At 34.8% G+C, this 19,780-nt stretch overlaps 2 long non-coding RNA genes across 2 annotated transcripts in view; one reads left to right on the plus strand and one right to left on the minus strand.

Annotated features, from left to right (window-relative positions):
• Positions 1-7,990, minus strand: part of LOC144316762 (uncharacterized) — a 49,854-nt gene extending 41,864 nt beyond the window's left edge. The window contains exons 1-2 of the long non-coding RNA XR_013382614.1: positions 7,917-7,990; positions 3,654-3,721 (exon numbers count right to left, since the gene is read on the minus strand). This is a non-coding gene — a long non-coding RNA (uncharacterized LOC144316762). The remainder of the gene's footprint in view (positions 1-3,653; positions 3,722-7,916) is intronic.
• LOC144316763 (uncharacterized) overlaps positions 1-19,780 on the plus strand; it is a 326,077-nt gene that overhangs the window by 209,384 nt on the left and 96,913 nt on the right. The gene's annotated exons all lie outside the window — the stretch shown is intronic.

Genomic DNA, 19,780 nt, shown 5'->3' on the forward strand with positions numbered 1-19,780 from the left:
GCTGCTCAGTGTGTGGGCACTGGGTAGTAAATTCTTGGATGTAGATAGCGTTCTCAGACTACCTTATCGTTGCTTCCAACCCTTTGTCTTATTTACCATTCATTGTACTACTTGACTACTGACGTCTACCTCCTGGTCATTGACCTACATTTTGAAGACTTTAATATGTGACTTATCATCTTTTTGCATATAAATTCCAAGCTTTAGCTCATATGAACATACCTTCTTCCACCTATCCCTCACAATTTCTTGACATTCCCACTGTGAACTTTGTTCTTATAAGACCTAAGTAGGAATGCTCCACACACATTCCTTACAGTGAAGATAAATGCATATAATGTTCTTCTCATAACGTTTTTTATAAAGAGCTCTATTAGAAAGCCAAACAAATGAAAGGGAAAAAATTCCCAAATATCTGGCTTGAACTGAGAGATGAGGGAAAAGAGAGAGATTTTTATTTTTTTTAATTATTATTATTTTTTTAAAATTTTTTAAGAGAGAGATTTTTAAAAACAATCATTTTCTTAGCAGTTACTGCAAATTATTTTGTAATTTTAGGATTCCAGATAGTAATTATTAAGCCTCTAATGTATTAACATTTTCTATTTTACCAACACAATCACTTGGTCATACATGTATCTTGTTCTTTGAAATGCTCTAATTTTGAAATCTTAAACTCTAACGTTATACCTGGTAATTGGCATCATATTTTTTCATCCTCTTACTCATGGATTCCTAGTTCACCATATTTCCAAAGGCATTTTGACATTCAGTCTTTTTAGCTTGTTTTAACCACTTGTTATTTGAGTGTTCTTGGGCTGCTTACTTAATTCTTTGTGTTTGAGTTATTTCATTTGTAAAATGAGTTAATAATGACACCAGCTTTATGATTAAATAAGAACAATAAGAACAGTTTCTGGCACACAAAGATTACAAATTAATTCTTAGCTATTCACATTAATTATACTATTCATATCATCATTATTATTCTATTATTCTTCATCAATTCTTGAAATTAGTTCTTTCCTCATTTTTAAGCCTTCTTTAACTAAGATTCTTCAGTGTTTACATCCTTTCTTCCTTGTAGGTTCAACTGCTCTGTTCACTTTGCCTTTCCCTGGAGCCATGTAGCCCAAGGCTAGTAATAAATTAATCTCATAATCACATTCTCTGTTTGTTTTTTTAAGCCTGTAAAAATATCTTTATTACAAGTCTTGTTAAATACTTCACTATGTGAATTATGGAATGTCTTCCATTCACCGGAAGACAACTGTGCTGAATGCAGTTTGCCAGTGGCCTGTTACAAATATCTTCATTATACGTCTTTTAAATAGTTTACTACACGCACTATGAAATGGATATTTCTTCTGTTCACTGAGAAAACACTGTGCTAAACCCAGGGTGCAAAAACTTCCTAGAATCATCTTTATTTCACAAATCTTTTTTAAAAAATCTGTTCCACCTGTTTTTTTTGGGGGGGGGCATTTTAGAAAAAGATCACTGGAAGAATAAGTTTGTACACTTTCTCTGAATTTATTTTATATTTGAGGTATAATTGACATATAACACCAGTTTCAGGTGTACAACATATTGATTCAATGTTTGTATGTATTGTGAAATAATCACCACAGTTAAGTCTAGTTACCATCTGATGTTCTCTGTTTCTGTACCCACACTCCTGAGTGCTACTGAAGAAAAATCACAACCAAAAATTGCTAAGAGCCATTAGAAATTCATGGTTCCCATTATCAGCTGCCAGTTCAATACTTTTTTGGCAATTCTATTATAGGTCAATAGTCAGCACCTTCAATATTCCCTTTGGTGGCTATTAAAAAGTTTCACTGAGCTCCTAAGGTCCCCTTTACCTTTAAACACCCCTCTCCCCCATTATCCATGGCAGATCTTGTTTGTTTGTTTGTTTGTTTGTTTTTCTTTCTTTTTTATCTTATTTATTTATTGATGAGAGACACACACAGAGAGAGAGGCAGAGACTTAGGCAGAGGGAGAAGCAGGCTCCACACGGGGAGCCTGATGCTGGACTCGATCCCAGGACCCTGGCATCACGACCTGAGCCAAAGGCAGATGCTCAACCACAGAGCCACCCAGGTGCCCAATGATCTTGTTTCTTACTTCAAAATTTAATATAAAAACAAATAGATGTGAGCTTCCTGCATTTCCTAACATCTCTCATTATAAATTTATCTACACTCATCTCATGGATATTTCCTGCTTTCCCTAAGATGGAGGAGTATTTGCCCCTCCACTAGTGAAATCTAAGCCATCCACCTGACTTTATTTTATCTTAGCTGTTCCTGTGTCTTCTAGGGAGCTACTTTATCACTCATGTTTGATTCTTAGTCTCAAAAACCCAGACCCCAATGTGTTACATTAAGAGGAAAAGGAAAGAAAAACCATGTAACTATTTCTCCTTCAGAGGCTTCTCCTTACTGCTAGAGCCAGACTCTCAGCCAGAAAAGTCTGTGCTCATTGTCCTCATTTTCACAGGCTTGTCCTGAATTTCATTTTCTTATCATTTTGGTTTCTACTGTCCATCCGCTAAATCTACTTTGCTAAATGAGCTTACTGAAGCAGTATTTATAATGATCACTAACCTGCGATAAGCATCATGCGAGCTATGTATCTGCATCTACAACGTCTACATCTATCATTCTCTCCAGAAGTGACTCAAATTCATTTTAGGAGACAAAAAAGACAGTGGATAGAGCTAATGTACAGATGGCTCAATTCTCCAGCCTCTTTTTCACTGCACAGAAGCTCGAGGGTACCCACAAATGGTATAATGTTCTTGTTTCGATCAACTGTGGTTCGTGGGGTTTCTGATGCTGCTTTAGTAGCAGTTTTTTTTTTTTTCAGATTATAGGAATAATTTTCAAAATTGTATACATTAAGGGAACTTTCTATAGTATGGTCCCTTTGGTCTATTCATTGCACATCATTATAAAACACTGTGATAAAATAGAATGTCTGTCAGGCTGGTCCACTGGGCTCATGGGCTCTGCAGAGCCCTGCTAACTGCCACTGTGGCAGGGAAGGGCCAGAGGTAGAGAGAGTGAAGCTGTGTGAGTATCTTTTCTATAAACCCCAGAAGCATCACCTTCAACCAGAGCTGTTCCATCATAAAATGGAATACATTTAGCTTCTCTTTAAACTTTGTTCAAAGAATGTTTCCATGGCCAAATCTAATGAATTGCACAGAAACTTTGGCATCAGACACACCTGGGATTTAGCTTTAGGTCTCCTACTTTCTAGCAGCCTCCTCCAAATTAGTTTTTGTCCTATATTTATCCATAAGACAGGGCTGTGATTCCAAATGTCAAGGCTGTAAGACAAAGGCCTAATACATACAAATGATAACAATGATTACTTTTACTTATAAACCGATGAGATGGATAACATTATCTTCATTGTATAAATAAAGAAACCATGGCTTTAAGATAATATATAAATGCTGAAGATGACTCAGCTGGTCATGAATAGACTGAAGAGATTCTGATCTGATTCAAAAGTCCATACTCTGAAACAAGATGGTACTTTACATAACACAGAAAGTGCCAAGCCAATAGTAAGTAATAAGAAGGATCTTAACAGAATTTCTGTCACATAATACATTTGTAATTAAGTTTCTTCCTTACATTTTTAAGCTGGGTTAAACTTCAGAGATTTTTGATAGTTGTGCTTTTGCTTGAAGTTTAAAATACATCTGTAATGGAGACAAAGTCAATACTGACATCTCTGTTTTTCAGGTAAACATACAGAAATTCATATGATTAAAAGGAGTAACTTGAACATGATTAGTAAGTGGCACCATTATTTGTGTATTTGCATTTTCTCTATATTGAAGTTATTTATGAAAGACAAATTTTATATTCCACTCAGGACACAGAAGAGCAATATTATAAAATAGTTCAAAACATTCTTATTTAATACCACTTAGTAATAGTATTAACCTGAGAAAGTCCTACTCCATCTTTTCATTTTCCTTTAGCTTTTAAAAACATTTTCTTTAAAAATAGTTCCATAAAAGAAGGAATGAAACATATAGAGTATATTTCTGTCTCTAAACTGGAATGTTAGTTCTTTAAAAGAAAAAGTTGAGGGGGATCCCTGGGTGGCTTAGCAGTTGGGAGCCTGCCTTCGGCCCGGGGTGTGATCCTGGAGACCCGGGATCAAGTCCCACGTCAGGCTCCCTGCATGTAGCCTGCTTCTCCCTCTGCCTGTGTCTCTGCCTCTCTCTCTCTGTGTCTCTCTGTGTCATGAATAAATAAATAAAATCTTTAAAAGAAAAAAAAGAAAAAATTGAGATTGAACACTGATTTTCTGTGAAAGTTTAAGACTCTAATAGATGAAACTGCCCTTTATTGTCTGTGGCTATATATGCTTCAGATAGTTTCTTTCTTACATAATTCATGTTTACTATTGAGATCCCTCAGTAGGCTAACAAACAATTTGGCTTCTCAGTATATACTGTGTAGTGGCTTCTGTACATTTGGTGACTAATGACAATAAAAATACTAACCTGTTTTTAAGGCATAAATTGTCACTCAAATGTTCACAAGTGAAATTTTGAAATATGACAAAAGAAATCAAAAGGAAAGCTACCTAATGTAACAGATACACTTATTAAAATAAGGAAAGTTTTCTAACATTAGATATTACATAATTGATTCCCTAGTCCCGATTTGCAATAGGAAATAGTTTTATATTGAGCTTTTCGGTAATATGCTTTACTTGTTCATTGACAAAATATCAAACTGATTAAAAAGAGTAGAACTTCTGCAGAGACTACATTGAACTGTGGATTCCTTTGTTGTGTGAAAATTTAGGCTGGTGGTAATAATGTCCATCATATTGATATGTACTACAAACAGATGGTTTGGTGGTTATCAAACATATCTGCTTTGTTTTGGCATTCTGTCTCCTTCAAGAGCTATTTATTGACTCATATATTCAACTACTATAAACATAATGCCTTATTTAGAAAATGTATTATGACAGAATAAAAATAAGAGCACTAGTCAAAGACATAGCTTGCAAGAGCTTGATCATATAATTCAGCATATAAACACATTGACATGTCTATATTAAATAAGGAAAAGTTAGGTAATCTCATTTTATTTATTATATTGTAAATTATATAAATAGATTTAATCAGGTGTCCTTAAGTTTTCAAGCAATATATAAATTATAGGGCACCTACCATGACATTTCATTCTCACACATATCTATATGATGTCTCTTTCATCCTATGGTGATTCACAAGGGAAAATGTTTTAGAGATCACTTTAATGTCATGAAGGAGCTTTGTTATATTTTGAAGTTAACAGTGTTATTTTAGTTTTTCTTTCTTTCTTCTTTCTTTCTTTCTTTCTTTCTTTCTTTCTTTCTTTTTTAATTTTTTGGTGTTTCATATTAAAAGCTTTAGCCATTCTTATATATGCAGGAATGCATGACAAGAGAGAGATTTTTAGCTGAGACATTTGTAAGCCTTGTAGGTAAAAACCCAGAATGTTTTGGTTTGTTCCCTTGAATGCTCCATGAGAGTCCAATGGTGAGAGAGAAGTTGGGCCATGGCATCCTGGAATCAACAGTGAATGAGATTTAGGGACAACAGTACACCAGCCCCAGCCAAAAGAGGTTCTTCCAACCTAAAGGTTCTATACAAATAAGATTTTGTACCGTCCTCTTAATGATAGATTAATTTCTACTTACTAACAAGTAGTTCTGTGAGGACATAATTCCATCTGCATGAATTATGACATTTCTGCCATTTAATTATCACCTCTGCTTTTTCAGTCATTAGGGAAGAAAGTAATTAATAACAGCTGTTATAAATAGTTCATATCTACTCTTTGGTTTGTCAAGATTTTTGTTTGTTTTAAGTTCTGGAAAAGTAGCAAATACAGAGTATCTCATTTCTTCTGCTACAATTTCACCTTAAAGATGCCTCACAGCCTGCTTTGTGTACTGTATTTGATAGAGTAGTGTTTTTCACATTGAAGCTTACACAAATAGTTGTGTTTCCTGAAAAGTCTGTCCGTGTCAAACATTTATCAACTTAAAAGAGAGTTAGTAATGGCATATCCATGTGACATATATGAAATATGATTATGATAATCAATTATGTAGCATTAACTCTATATATTTATTACTTTTGCCATTCCACATCTCAAAACAATCTCCTTAAACATTAAAAAAATTAACTATTTAAATTTAAACTTCCAAAGAAGTGGCCAAAAATAATATAGAACTCTTGTATACTTTTCATCAGTGGCACAAGAAATTAGATGCTCAGAGGATGCCCGGGTGGCTCTGTGGTTAAGCGTCTGCCTTAGGTTTAGGTCATGATCCTGGAGTCCCCGGATCAAGTCCCGCATCGGGCTTCCTGCATGGAGCCTGCTTCTCTCTCTGGCTGTGTCTCTGCCTCTCTCTCTGTGTATCTCTCATGAATAAATAAATAAAATCTTAAAAAAAAAGAAATTAGATGCTCAGTAAACATACTAAAATGGAAAATAAAAATCAGTTAATACAATGAAATATGTTTTGTTAATGTATTTTCAGGTCATTTCCTTGGACTCCATTTGTGTGTAACATTGCTTTGTGTAATTTATCTCTAAATTACAGAGGTTGATCAGTGTTTTCCAAGTTAATGATTGAAATATAAAACTAATTTGAAAATGGTTACAAAAAATCTGTAGGTAAGAAGAACTTTATAGATGCTTATAGTAAACACATTATCATGTTGATGTGTAATGTGAATTCTTCAGGTAAGGAGAAATACAGTAAACACTCTCAGTGTTCCTCCAATGCACTATAAGATTTGCTTACATTTCGGTGTCTGTCAGCTTGACTTCTGGTGGTCAACATTTACATCAGGGTCAGAATGTCACCCTGGGTTACCAGAATATGCTTTGTCCATCAGCACACCTGGTTAGAATTGGCTAGAATTTAACGTTTCTTTGGAGGCAACTCTGTGTTGACATAGCTGACGTGGCTTATTATTTTGAAAAAGCTGTTAAAGACGAATCCTTGTTCCATTCCAGTAAAATGGACCTGAGAGTAGACGGGGAACAATTGGATCTGGATCCTGGTCGAACTGCAATTTACTATGTTGATGAAAAACCACCTGAATTTTCAATGCAGGGTCTATAAGTTGGTGTTATCACTGTCATTGTGGTTGTGACACTAGCAGTTATTGCTGGAGTTGTTGTGCTGGTTATTTCCAGAAAGAACAGAATGGCAAAGTATGAGAAGGCTAAGATAAAGGATATAGGTGAGATGCATAGGAAACTCAATGCGTAATGACTAGAATTTGAGGAGTAGCTACAAAACAGAAAATTATATTACAAATGTATGAGCATGGGGACAAAGAGATCTTTGAGGTCTATTATTTTGTTAGTTAACATCTTCTCTTTGTAATAGTGAAACCTGTACTCTGTATATGAGTAGCTTCAAATTGACTTTACCAATCTTAAAATTTGACCACAGTGTCCTATTTTGCAGATCTGATATAAACCCCAGAACTTGGACTGCATAGTTAAAATTATTTATGAGGTGTGTGCCTTAAATAGGCTTCCACAGTAGAGTTTGAATGACTACTGCCTCATCCATTTGTGATTGAGAGCTGCCTTTCTATTTACTTTGTGTCTTGTACATATAAACATATTTTTGCAACCTGTGAAATAAAACATTTTAAAACTGAAAAAAATTATTATTGGCTGATAAATCTAAAGTTGTACTTACTCCAGTTCCCTTGCCCCTATATAATTTTGAAGCATGCATTTTATACCATTTCCAAGATTTTTCTCTGAGACTTTAAGCTTTAGTCACTCACTGCAATAGCGGTTTTAATGCTCCCCTTGTTGGCCTGTACTTTTTTTTATCACTGACTATCTTACCTTTTTCATTGTTTCTCTGCACCCCATAGTCATGACATGTGCTTAATCCTTCTCTCAGGGTCTTCTGTCTGGGGGAATCAGTTAAGATAATACAGAACAGTAATAATTATTTAAAAATATATGTTACAGTCCCATGACATTTTGTCCTGGGTTAAAACAGTTGACTTTCTGGATTTTGGTGTGATATGCACTTTTCCAAGCAATGGATATTTCCGTGAGAATTCTCTTTCACTTATCTGAGTCCATTCTTTTTGAAATTCTCTGATAAAATTATGAAATATCAAATCCAGTGAGTTACAGCTGTTAATACTTTCTAATTTGGTAGAAGTCTACATACAGTAAGAAAAAGTTCTGATGGATATGAAATTGAAGTATAGTTTAAGTTATTTGTTACCTAACTAGAGATCCATTGGCGAGTTTATCAGCTAATGATATGAAATGATTATAGCTACTAACTTACAGTCATGTCATGTTCTATTTGTGTGAGATAAAAACTATGATAAATCTCTTTCTTTATAAAGTTACCTAAAATATTAATTTTGCCAATGAGCTTATGCTCATTAAATAGATGTCAAGTGCCAAAACTAGTGAGCAAAATAGATTAGGGTACTGGTGAAGTGCTTTTGACCATAATTGTCAAATAATGGAAACAACAGCTCTAGCTATTAGGAGTTTACAATCCTTCACATAGGAAAAGGGGCTAGTTATCAGTTGTAATAGGAATTTTGAAAAGAGCATTTATGAGTAGTCTTTAGAGTAGCCTTTATTTAGCCCCTTGTCCAATCTTATAATTCCTATAATTCCTTTCCTTTTTGGGGGTTAATTTTGTTTGGAGAAGCAAACACATCTCGTGGGGAAGTTAATCACTAATATCAACGTCATTAGTGGTGTAGGAATTTCCCTTCCATTGTCACTCATGAGTATCTTTAAATGTATGTTGTCACTCCCTTCATATTCTCATTGCACATACTTTTCAGGGTACAAATGCCATGTTTGGTATAAAAGAAAGTATGAAGTGGTTATCTATCTTTCTGCCTATTTATCATCTCCATATATCCCTTTTTTGTCACCAATAAGTGAGAATTAGACTCTCTTTTTCAATATTAGCACACAAAAAAATCTCCTTGGCTTCTCACAAAGTCCCAAGGCCTTCAAAATGATTAATAAATAGATTAAAATCATGTAAAATAAATTTAAAAAATTCATACTCCCTGGGCCTTGTACAGTCATACTGTCAGCAGGCAGTATGGACTTAACAGCCATCTCATTATAGTGTATTCTTATGGATTGTCAAAAATAGGAAGAATGATTTTATGAAGAGTTTTTTTTTTCACATTCTTTATTTAACATTTTATCTTTGTAAACAGGATATATTCTTAGTAGTTGATAAATGAGTCACTGAGATTTTTAAAATTCTACTGTCACACTCTCCTGAACGGCTATTGCTTAATTTATGGTAACCTGCCATTCCTTATCTAACAGCTTTGCATTCAGTGTTTCACTTAATGGACTCCATTTAGCTCAGGAAATTTATGTTTCACATTATCATGGGCTTTGTTTCCCTGGTAAAACCAACATCAAATATCATAAAAGAGAGGGAGAAGAAACAAAATTCAAAAGGCAAATGTACTTGCAGTCCTAAAAAAGATAACTTGTTTTATTTTTCATCCCATAATGAATAAAATGGCTAATATTGTCTTAACTTGGAGGTGACCTTACTATACTTTAAATAATGAAAGGAAATGATTTATGATGATGCATTTTATGCTATTACATTTGGACATGTATAAATGATGTGCAGAGTTTGTATAATGCATCAATTTACCTATGTTATCTGAAGGTACAGTACCTTTCTCTTTTTGGCCGAGTATGTACTTCTGTGTATAAAAAATTATCTTAAGCCATACTCAGAACAAAATGTCCTCAATTTCCATTATAATATAAATATAATCTGAGAAGCATATATTCAATTTTATTAAGTAAAGCTTCTGATACATTGCTATGCTTCATATAAATATATAATAAACAAAAAGCAAGGATCTGTCTCAATGAGACATTTTCATAAATTGATTATCTACATGCTAATCTCATTTTTATATTCATATTATTTCATATTACTCATTTTTAGAAGTTCAATTCAAAATTTTACTTCAAGGATGTCTCCTCAATAAAGTTTAAACAAAATGTTTTAAAAATCCAGATTATTTCTTATATGGCTAGAATAATGATGATATACATCAGCATATATTATTGTGGCATATATTACACCTGGGTCTTATTTAAATTAGACAGGATTTAATATGATATACAGACAGCTGGGAATAGTCATACCCATAAGAATCAGGTGGCTTTCCTGTGTTATGGTATAGGATAAAAAGATAGTTACCTAGGGACATTGAGAGACAGTGAGGATCACCAAGCCAGAAGAGGGAGTAAAAGGGTTTAAATCTTCTCACCACAAAAAAGTAATAGTAAGTGTGTGATGTGGTGGAGGTGTTAGTTAAAGCTGTGGTCAAAATCATTGTGCAATATGTAACAAATAAAAGTTGTATACTTTAAGCTTAAACAATGTTAATATGTCAATTATATCCCATTTAGGCTAGAAGAAAAGGAAAGAAAAAGAAAAACAAAAGAATACTATAATGACTCAATTTCTTTATTGCTGATAGTCAGTAATGAAGGGCTAATTAAAAATCTACTTCCGTGTCAGCAAAATTGATTGAGTTGGTAGATTAAGAAATTATGATAATTTTGAAAGCAGAGATCTTCTGTACATCTATGGATTTAGGTTTTACTGACTTACTTTAAGGATATGAATTTTTTTAAAGATTTTTATTTTTTTTATTTATGAGAGAGAGAGAGAGAGAGAGAGAGAGAGAGAGAGATTGGAGACACAGGCAGAGGGAAAAGCAGGCTCCATGCAGGGAGCCTGATGTGGGACTGGATCCCTGGTCTCCAGGATCACACCCTGGGCTCTAGGCTGCGCTAAACCTCTGAGCCACCTGGGCTGCCCAAGGATATGAATTTAAGAGCTCTGAAAATGTGTTATTTCAGTTTTGGGACACAAGATTTATTTTTTTTTCTCAGAAATCATTGTTTTGTTTACTTTCATGCTATCTGGATGATGTGTTGCATGTGTGACATTTTTGGTTGAAAGGAAATATTCAGACTTAGAAAAGTAGCAAATTTCATGTAATTGTGACTATTGTCACCTAGTTTTAAGTGTGAATATAATTAGTTTTAGTTTCTTAAGTTTCTTTAATCTCTTAAAACCTTAATTATTAAGGTCTGTTGGTTAAGTTACCCTGGAGAAATGATTACTTGGTTTTCCAATTAGATGAGTGTTAACATCCTTATCCATAGTATTGGTTAGCTGATTCTTGTTACGTGAAAAAAAAAAAAAAAAAAAAAAAAAAAGGACTTTATATCATTATCTGATTATTCAAATAAGAATAACAAAATTATGGGGTGCCTGGGTGGCTCAGTTGGTTAAGCCTCTGACCTAGGCTCAGGTCATGATCCCAGGGTCCTGGGATGGAGCCTTGCATCAGGCTCTGCACTTGGTGGGGAGTCTGCTTGTTCTTCTGCCCCTCCATTACCCTCCCACCTCCGCCCATGCTCTCTCTCTCTCTCTCTCTCTCTCTCAAATTAATAGATAAATTTTTTTAAAAAAAGGAGAATGGCAAAATTAGTACTATCTGCTTTGGGGTTTCAACTGAATACATCTGGTATTTTAGATTACAACTTGAAAATATCTGAATTAACTTTCTATTGAAACAATTCATTTTGGAATACTTTATAGCAATTATATTTATGAATTTTAAGTTTTTGGTTATTTTAATAAAATCTTAAAATTAAGAGGCTCTGCTTATACCTTAATAAATCTAAGATAGAAGATCGTCTTCTTGGGCAGCCCTGGTGGCTCAGTGGTTTAGCGCGGCCATCTGCCCAGGGCCCCATCCTGGAGACCCGAGATCTAGTCCCACATCGGGCTCCCTGCACAGAGCCTGCTTCTCCCTCTGCCTGTGTCTCTCTCTCTCTCTCTGTCTCTCATGAATAAATAAATAAAATCTTTAAAAAAGAAAAAAAAAAGGGGGGGTTTACACAGACTATGGAAGAAAGATCCCAAAAGACAGAATCAGGAGACATGGAGAACTCTGCTAAAGCACAGATAAGCCTTAAACAGGGAAGTAGGAACATTATTCTTGTTGGATTTTTGGAACTGCTATGGATTAGTGACTAGTGAATTACAAATACAAGTGTATTATGGACTGAATTCTGTCCCCATAAAACTCCTATCTTGAAACCCTAATCCTTTATCTGACCCTATACTTGGAGATAGGGTCTTAAGGAGGTAATTAAGGTCAAATAAGGGTCTTAAAGATGAGACCTTAATCCTGTAGAACTGATGTCCTTGTGAGATGAAGAAGAGGCACCAAAGGTGTGTATGCACATAAAAAGGGCCATGTGAGGACATGGAGAGAAGGTGGCCATCTTATACTCCAGGAAGGGAGGCCTCACCAAAACCAACCCTTCTGGCACCTTGATCTTGGATTTCCAGCCTCCTATAATGTGAGAAAATAAACTTTTGTTGCTTTAGTCATCCCAATCTATGGCATTCTGTTATGGCAGCCCAGGCCATCTAATACGGAATATCTATGGTTATTCTATGCTTGTCATACCATTGCATGTTGGCTGTAAGGCTAGTACATATCTTGTCTTTTTACTTTACTGGAGGAACTACCATTGATGAGTCTCTTCCATTTTTTGACGTGGTAGAGGTCATGAAGTATCTGCACTTTGGGCACATACTTTTAGAGTTCACATTGTGAAGAGTTGAGATTTTGATGGTTTTAGAGGAAAGAAGGAGTGTATTTTGAATATAGAAATGATATGAATTGTGGCCAACAAGTAGGCTATGGCAATATGTGTTTTTCATTGATAATAAAAACAGATTCTCTGATGACACATGCTTTTTTTTACAATGTGACCTTTGTAGTTTTCCTATCAACATGTAGATTTATGTCCTGTCTTCTTAAATCTGAATAGCCTTGTTACTTATTTGTAACCAAGAGAATGTAGAATAAATATTGCTGTTTTTTGAGGCTAGGTTGTAAAGGTGATGTAGTTTTCACCTTGTTTGTAGGCACACTTTTTTTTGTTTTTGGAACCCAAGCTGTCATGCAAACAAACAAACAAAAACAAAAACAAACAAGCAAACAAACAAACAAGCAAAAAAAAAAAACAAAACAAAAACAAAACCAGTGCAATTATCTTGGCCCCAGACCACAGATACAAGGTGTTCTTTTACCTAGGATACCATTCCATAGTTTGAGTGACCATAAAACAATCTACCACAAAAGTTAGTAGCTTAAAATACCAGTAGTAGGAAGAGAGATTTTTGTACAATATGAAAAAACAAAGACAAGACAAAACTGCTGGTATGTAGTTATAATGAAAAAAAGTAATATGGTTTTAAGTGTGGATATGTGGGTGACTGAGACAATTATAATTTTATTAATAGAAATAGAAAAATTGTTGTAGGAGAATATGATTCTAGATCATTGAATTTCAGATGATGTAAGGAGATGTAGAGGTTAATGCTTGATAGTTCTTAAGTTTAGGACAAAAGTATGAAAAAGAAATAGAGACTAAATCTGAAAATTAGTGAATCATCTGTCAGAGTAATTAAAGAAGCCATAGAGTGGCTTCTTGAGTTTTTGCTGAGGGAAAATGAATGGAAAGAGAAGAGAGGAAAGTATATTTATAGAATGATAAGAGAAGGGCAAGCTATAGAAAATTGGAAAACGGGGATCCTTGGGTGGCGCAGCGGTTTGGCGCCTGCCTTTGGCCCAGGGCGCGATCCTGGAGACCCGGGAACGAATCCCACGTCAGGCTCCCGGTGCATGGAGCCTGCTTCTCCCTCTGCCTGTGTCTCTGCCTCTCTCTCTTTCTCTCTGTATGACTATCATAAATAAATAAAAAATTAAAAAAAAACATTTAAAAAAAATAAAAAAAAAGGAAATTGGAAAACAAGGGAATTCACAAATTCTTTTAAAAATAAGAGAATAAAGAGTTGTAAGTAAAGATGAGTGATCACCAGGGTCAAATAATATGTAAAGAACACTTTTATTTATTTTTTTCAGACTGTTACAAGGTAGAAATACATTATGTATTTCTTCAAACACATAGGAGTCTGATAATAATGCAAGGAGAAGTAAATGATATGTTTTTGTGGCTTAGTGCAACCAACATAATAATATTTATGTGCTGGTCATTTTTATAGATACCGATGTTAAAAGACATAAAAGATCCTATCTTGCCTCTGAGAGATGGACATTAATGGACATTAGTGGGAGAGACAGATACATGAATAAACAAATCCAATAAACTCCCTAGGTGAGACAGAACAGGAAGATACTCCAGCGATAGAATTCAGGAGAGACTGAGACCTGAGTTTGTTAAAGGCATGTTATTCCTGGGAAATTGCCCATCAGCTCAACAGGTCTCACTAAATATTTGGGGTTATAACAGCGTGCAGCCAGTTGAGAAGGTAGGCACGTGGCCAAGAGTTTTCTAAACATTTCAAATAAATCAGGAAGATAAACATGCCTCTGAGAGTGGCACAGGGAGATTCTGAAGGCCCCGTAGTGATTCTTGCCTGAAGTGAGACAATTTCTATTTTAACCTCTCCGTAGAGATTTGTAGGCAAAGGAAGATTGCATCCTAATCAGATAAACAACGATGCTTCCCTCTCTGTGTGGGCGCCTGTGGGTAAATGAGTAAAAACCTTTACCCTCATTAAAGAAACTTTGCATGAGTCTCTGGTGTGCATGTGTCTCTTGGTGTTTTGCATCAATCACTCAACTTTAGCCTCTTAAAAAACTTGCTGCTAACAGAGAAGGGAAATTCTATTGAGCCAGATGTCAGGATAAGTTTTATCAAAAAAGTGACTTGCCTTGGATCTTGATAGGTAGATAAATAGCTGTGTTCCCTGTGAATGCTGGTAGCTATTTTTGGTCACAGTGTGATGTTTGCCTCAAAATTCCGAGACATCAATAACTTGGAATTTGGCATTTCTGTGGCCTGAAAAATGTCCAGTTTCCCTGGAGCATAGGCAGAAATGACAAGGGGGACATACTAAACTTCTTTCCATGAAAGGATTTTGACCCAGGAGATCTTCGCAGTGATGTGATTGCGTGGGGATCCTGAATTCCGCTAGAAATTCCTTTGCAGTCTCGAAGATTGAGCACTCACCTCCAAGTTGACCATCAACATATATTAGAAGAACAGTGTTATAAGTACTGAAGATTCAGGCTAACCAAATGTGATAATTTAAATATTTCCCCTAATAATGTTTCACAATAGATTAGAGAATTATAATTAATAAATGTGCTTTAGTTCCTCTTAGGGAAAAAAAGCTAGACTGAACACTGTCTGCTTTAGATATCCTCTGATTTCTTTAATTGCATTCAGTTATTTAAGATTGTTTTTGTAACTTAATAAAAACACATATCTTTGCTTTTTAAAAACAACCCTGGATTTTGATTCTTATACATGGTTAGGCATGTGCTTGATATTTTTTTCCTCCTGAAGCATACAAACTAAAAGTACTCATGAATGGTATATAAATACTGGGTGAAAACTATCTTGGTGAAAGGTTATAAAGTATTATTGGGAAAACTCAATCTACCTAAAAATATAATGAAAGGAGAGATGTATTTTTAAAAATAAGGTATTTTCTGTCTTAACTGAGTTAGGAGACAATACCTTGTAGGCAAATTACTTCCTGTTACAAACACTTAAAATCTTTCCTTTGCATGAGGTTTTCTTTTGCTTATTGCTTTGTTTTAAGTTAATTTAGTATTTGATTCCTTGACGGTGAAATCATACAATCTGCGCTGAAAATGATAATCAAGACTGTTTTACTATTCACCAAAGATATCTCTAATGTTCCTAGGTTAATGGTATACAGTATGTTGTGCTTTATTATTCTACATAAAAGTTAAAGAAAAACAGCTTAGCCTAAGTGTAGGAATTTATTGATATAGAATATATATTCTTTTGGGAAAGAAAAGTATTTACTAAGAAAACTGAATAGTAAGCTAAGAATCAGAGAAATTAAACACTGAAAACATCACTTATTCTAATATTTCTCCCAATGTAGAAATTCCTTCTTCATGTCAAGAAGACAATATCCTTTTCAGGCCCAAATTCTTCTAGTTATGGTAAACCCTGTACTTTGTGTATCCACTCATCTGTTTCTGTTCAATGATTTATGTAGGGCTTCATCCAAATGAACTAAACTCTGCCTCCCTATAACTTCCAGTCATTGATCCTGTTCTTTGGAGACACATAAATTAAGACTAACTTCCTTTTTAAATGATCATGGCATAGAGAATATATGTTTTATTCTGATGAATATTTTTGGTCAAGTTCAACTGTATTTCCCTTTCCATAAGCGGTTATATGTATTATTGTTTATCATCCAATATTTTAGGAAGTACTTTTTTCCTTTCCTTCTCTTTCTTTTTTAATGTTATGTGTTCTGTGTTTTATCATTTACTGTCCCACTTGTGTTTTAATTATAAGTTTGGTTCAAGTTTTTTGTATGCATGAGAAGTGAAAATAATTCTACACACATAGATGTCCGTCAACCTAACTGTACACACATATATCAGAATATCTTTGCTTTTGTGTAATTTCTCACTTTTCAATCATCCTACAAGTGCTACCTTTCAAATGGGCAACTCTGGTTACCTTTCTAGGGATATGTCCTTTCATGGAAGCTGTATTGTAAGGTGGGACAAAAGGAGGTGATAAGGTGATAAGAAGGAAAAAAAAAAAACAACTTTACTATAAATAAATAAGGAATTTTTAGGTGTCACTAGGTCTGTGTAATGAATTAATCATTTATATATCCATCCTTTCCAAATGGTTTTCCTACTTTCACCTCAAATTACCTTTGTACTTGCAAGAGAAAGGGCTGTTTAGAAAACAGAACTAATATTAAATGTACTATTGTTAAAGGGACTGCACTTCACTCGTAGAGTCCAGTCTCTAGAAACCAAAGTATTTTCCTCCATAAGAAGGAAAGTCAGCATATGGGAATAGTGAAAAATTGAAATCTGATGGAGGTAGCATAGAGAAATTGTTGATGACCTGAGGTACCTGGGGCAAAAGGTAGATTAATCTTCTCTATGTAACAGCTATCCTGACTATGCTTAAGACAGTTCCCTTACTAGGGATTTCTAGAAAATCAAAATTGAATCTGTTAGATGTCTCAAAGAAACAATACGAAAATTAATTTAGCAGACCTAATATAAAACCTTTTATATGACCTTTTCTGGGATCCATTTACATAACACTAATGAATCATCCTGATTACAGATGTGATATATTAGCTGATATGATGTTTTCCTCCTTCTAGTACTGTGTGTGTGTGTGTGTGTGTGTGTGTGTGTATCTGTGTAAAACTATTTCACTAACAGGAAAACTCTCCTAAAGTTCCTCATATATTTGGCTGCATATTTAAAACTTCTGCCTGGATATATTCAACCACAAATATTTACCATGGACCTAATAGGCAGGGCCCACTCTAGGTGCTAGGGATACGAAGGTGAACTGATATCACTAGTTCTCTACTAAAAACCTTACCTTCCAGGGGTGGAAGTAAGAATGTAGAACAGGCATCATATGACTGAAAAAAACCTGCAAGTTATAACCACTCCCATGATGAGAAAAAGAGACTGAGAAAATAGATTTTCATTAGTTGATCATGGGAGATCTTAAGAAAATGACATTTAAGCTGCAGCTGAAGAAATAGTTGGAACTAGTCATATAAAAAAAAAGAGTACAGAACATATCCCTGACATATTTCTTCCTGTGCCCAAAATATTTAATGACGTTCAACGTGATTTCTGATAAGAGTGGTTGAGAGTGGGCAAAATGAGGTTTGTGAAAATATGCAGTGATAAGATCCTATAATGAGCCATATTAAGAAGTGTGATTTGATTTTAAGTATAAGTGCAATGAGAAGCCACTGAAAATGTTTAATTAGTAGAGAGTGATGTGACTTGATTGAGATTGGAGAAAGTTCATTTTATTACTGTCTAATACTGGACCAGAGGGGAGCAAATGTGGAGGTTGGGAGAGAGGTTATTTTGTGTAATGATCCATGCTTAAAGTCCTGCATGAAGTGGGCAAGCAGTAATGAAGAGAAAAAGGAGGTAGAACTTAAATTATACTTTAAAATAGAATCAGGACAAAAACACTATATTTAACATTGCTGACTTATGTAGATTTTCTTTCCAATGAGCCAAAACCCAAGCCACCATAATTTCCAACCATTGATTCTTTTCTCTGAAGACATATAAAGTAAGACTTCATCTCTCCCCTCCCTCCACTATCTGACATAAAACTGCGATACATTTATTTAAATTCCATGAGCAAAACATTACTGTTTATTCTGATGAATATATGATTAGATAATATGAGGACTTGTGGATAACAGTTGGATTTGGATTTCTTGGGGAGCCCAGGTGACTCAGCGGTTTAGCGCCTTCAGCCCAGGGCATGATCCTGGAGACCCGGGATCGAGTCCCACATTAGGCTCCCTGCATGGAGCCTGCTTCTCCCTCTGCCTGTGTCTCTGCCTCTCTCTCAATCTCTCTCTCTCTCTCTGTGTCTCTTGTGAGTAGATAAATAAAATCTTTTAAAAAATAGATTTCTTGTTTGAATATTATTTAACTTTCTGGGGAGACATGAAGTGGGAAACAGGTTGCTAAAAAAATGATTTCTGTTTTATATATGTTATACTTGTGATCTGAACTATGAGACACATCTGATTGGAGATAGCAAGTAGTCATTTGGATATTCAAGTTTTGAGTTCAGGGGAAAGGTTTTATTTGAGGATATGAATTTGGAAAGCATCTACATAAAGATAATATTTAAGTCTGAGAAGTGATGATATTGCTTAGTAAGAGTATATGGTAGGAGAGAAGAGTTCCTAGGGCCAGCCCCTGAGGAACCTAGCATTTTAAAGCAGAACAATAAAGGAAACTCAAAACATTATTTATAGCTATCTAATTTTTTGGGTTCCTATGGCTTTTATTTGTACAAAATCAGGTTATTTGAATACATATAAGCATCAAATTAACCCAAGTAATGGGTTTATTATTACTTAAAATAATAAAATGTGGTATATAGCTAAAAGCCAAAGCAGCATAATGCAACACTGTTATTATTAATAATATATGAATGTAGGAATAGAAAATCCAGAAATGAACCCACAACTATATGGTTAATTAATCTTCTACGAAGCAGGAAATATGCAATGGGAAAAAGAGAGTCCCTTCAACAAATGGTGTTGGGAAAACTGGACAGTGACATGCACAAGAATGAAACTGGACCACTTTCTTACACAATATACAAGAAGAAATTCAAAATGGTTGTATGACCTAAATGTGAGACAGGGAACCATCATAATCCTAGAGGAGAACACAGGCAGTAACCTCTTTGACATTGACCATAACAACTTCCTACTAGATATGTCTCTCGAGGCAGGGGAAACAAAAGCAAAAATGAATTACTGGGACTTCATCAAAATAAAAAGCTTCTGCACAGAGAAGGAAACAATCAACAAAACTAAAAGGCAACCTTTGGAATGGGAGAGGGTATTGGCAAATGACGTATCTGATAAGGGGTTAGTATCTAAAACATATAAAGAACTTATAAAACTCAAAATCCACAAACCAAATAATCCAGTTAAAAAATGGGCAGAAGATATGAATAGACATTTTTCCAAAGACATTAGATGATTAAACAGACACATGAAGAGATGTTCAGCATCACGGATCATCAGG

Source organism: Canis aureus, chromosome 7 (assembly GCF_053574225.1).
Source record: "Canis aureus isolate CA01 chromosome 7, VMU_Caureus_v.1.0, whole genome shotgun sequence".
Lineage (NCBI taxonomy): Eukaryota > Metazoa > Chordata > Mammalia > Carnivora > Canidae > Canis > Canis aureus.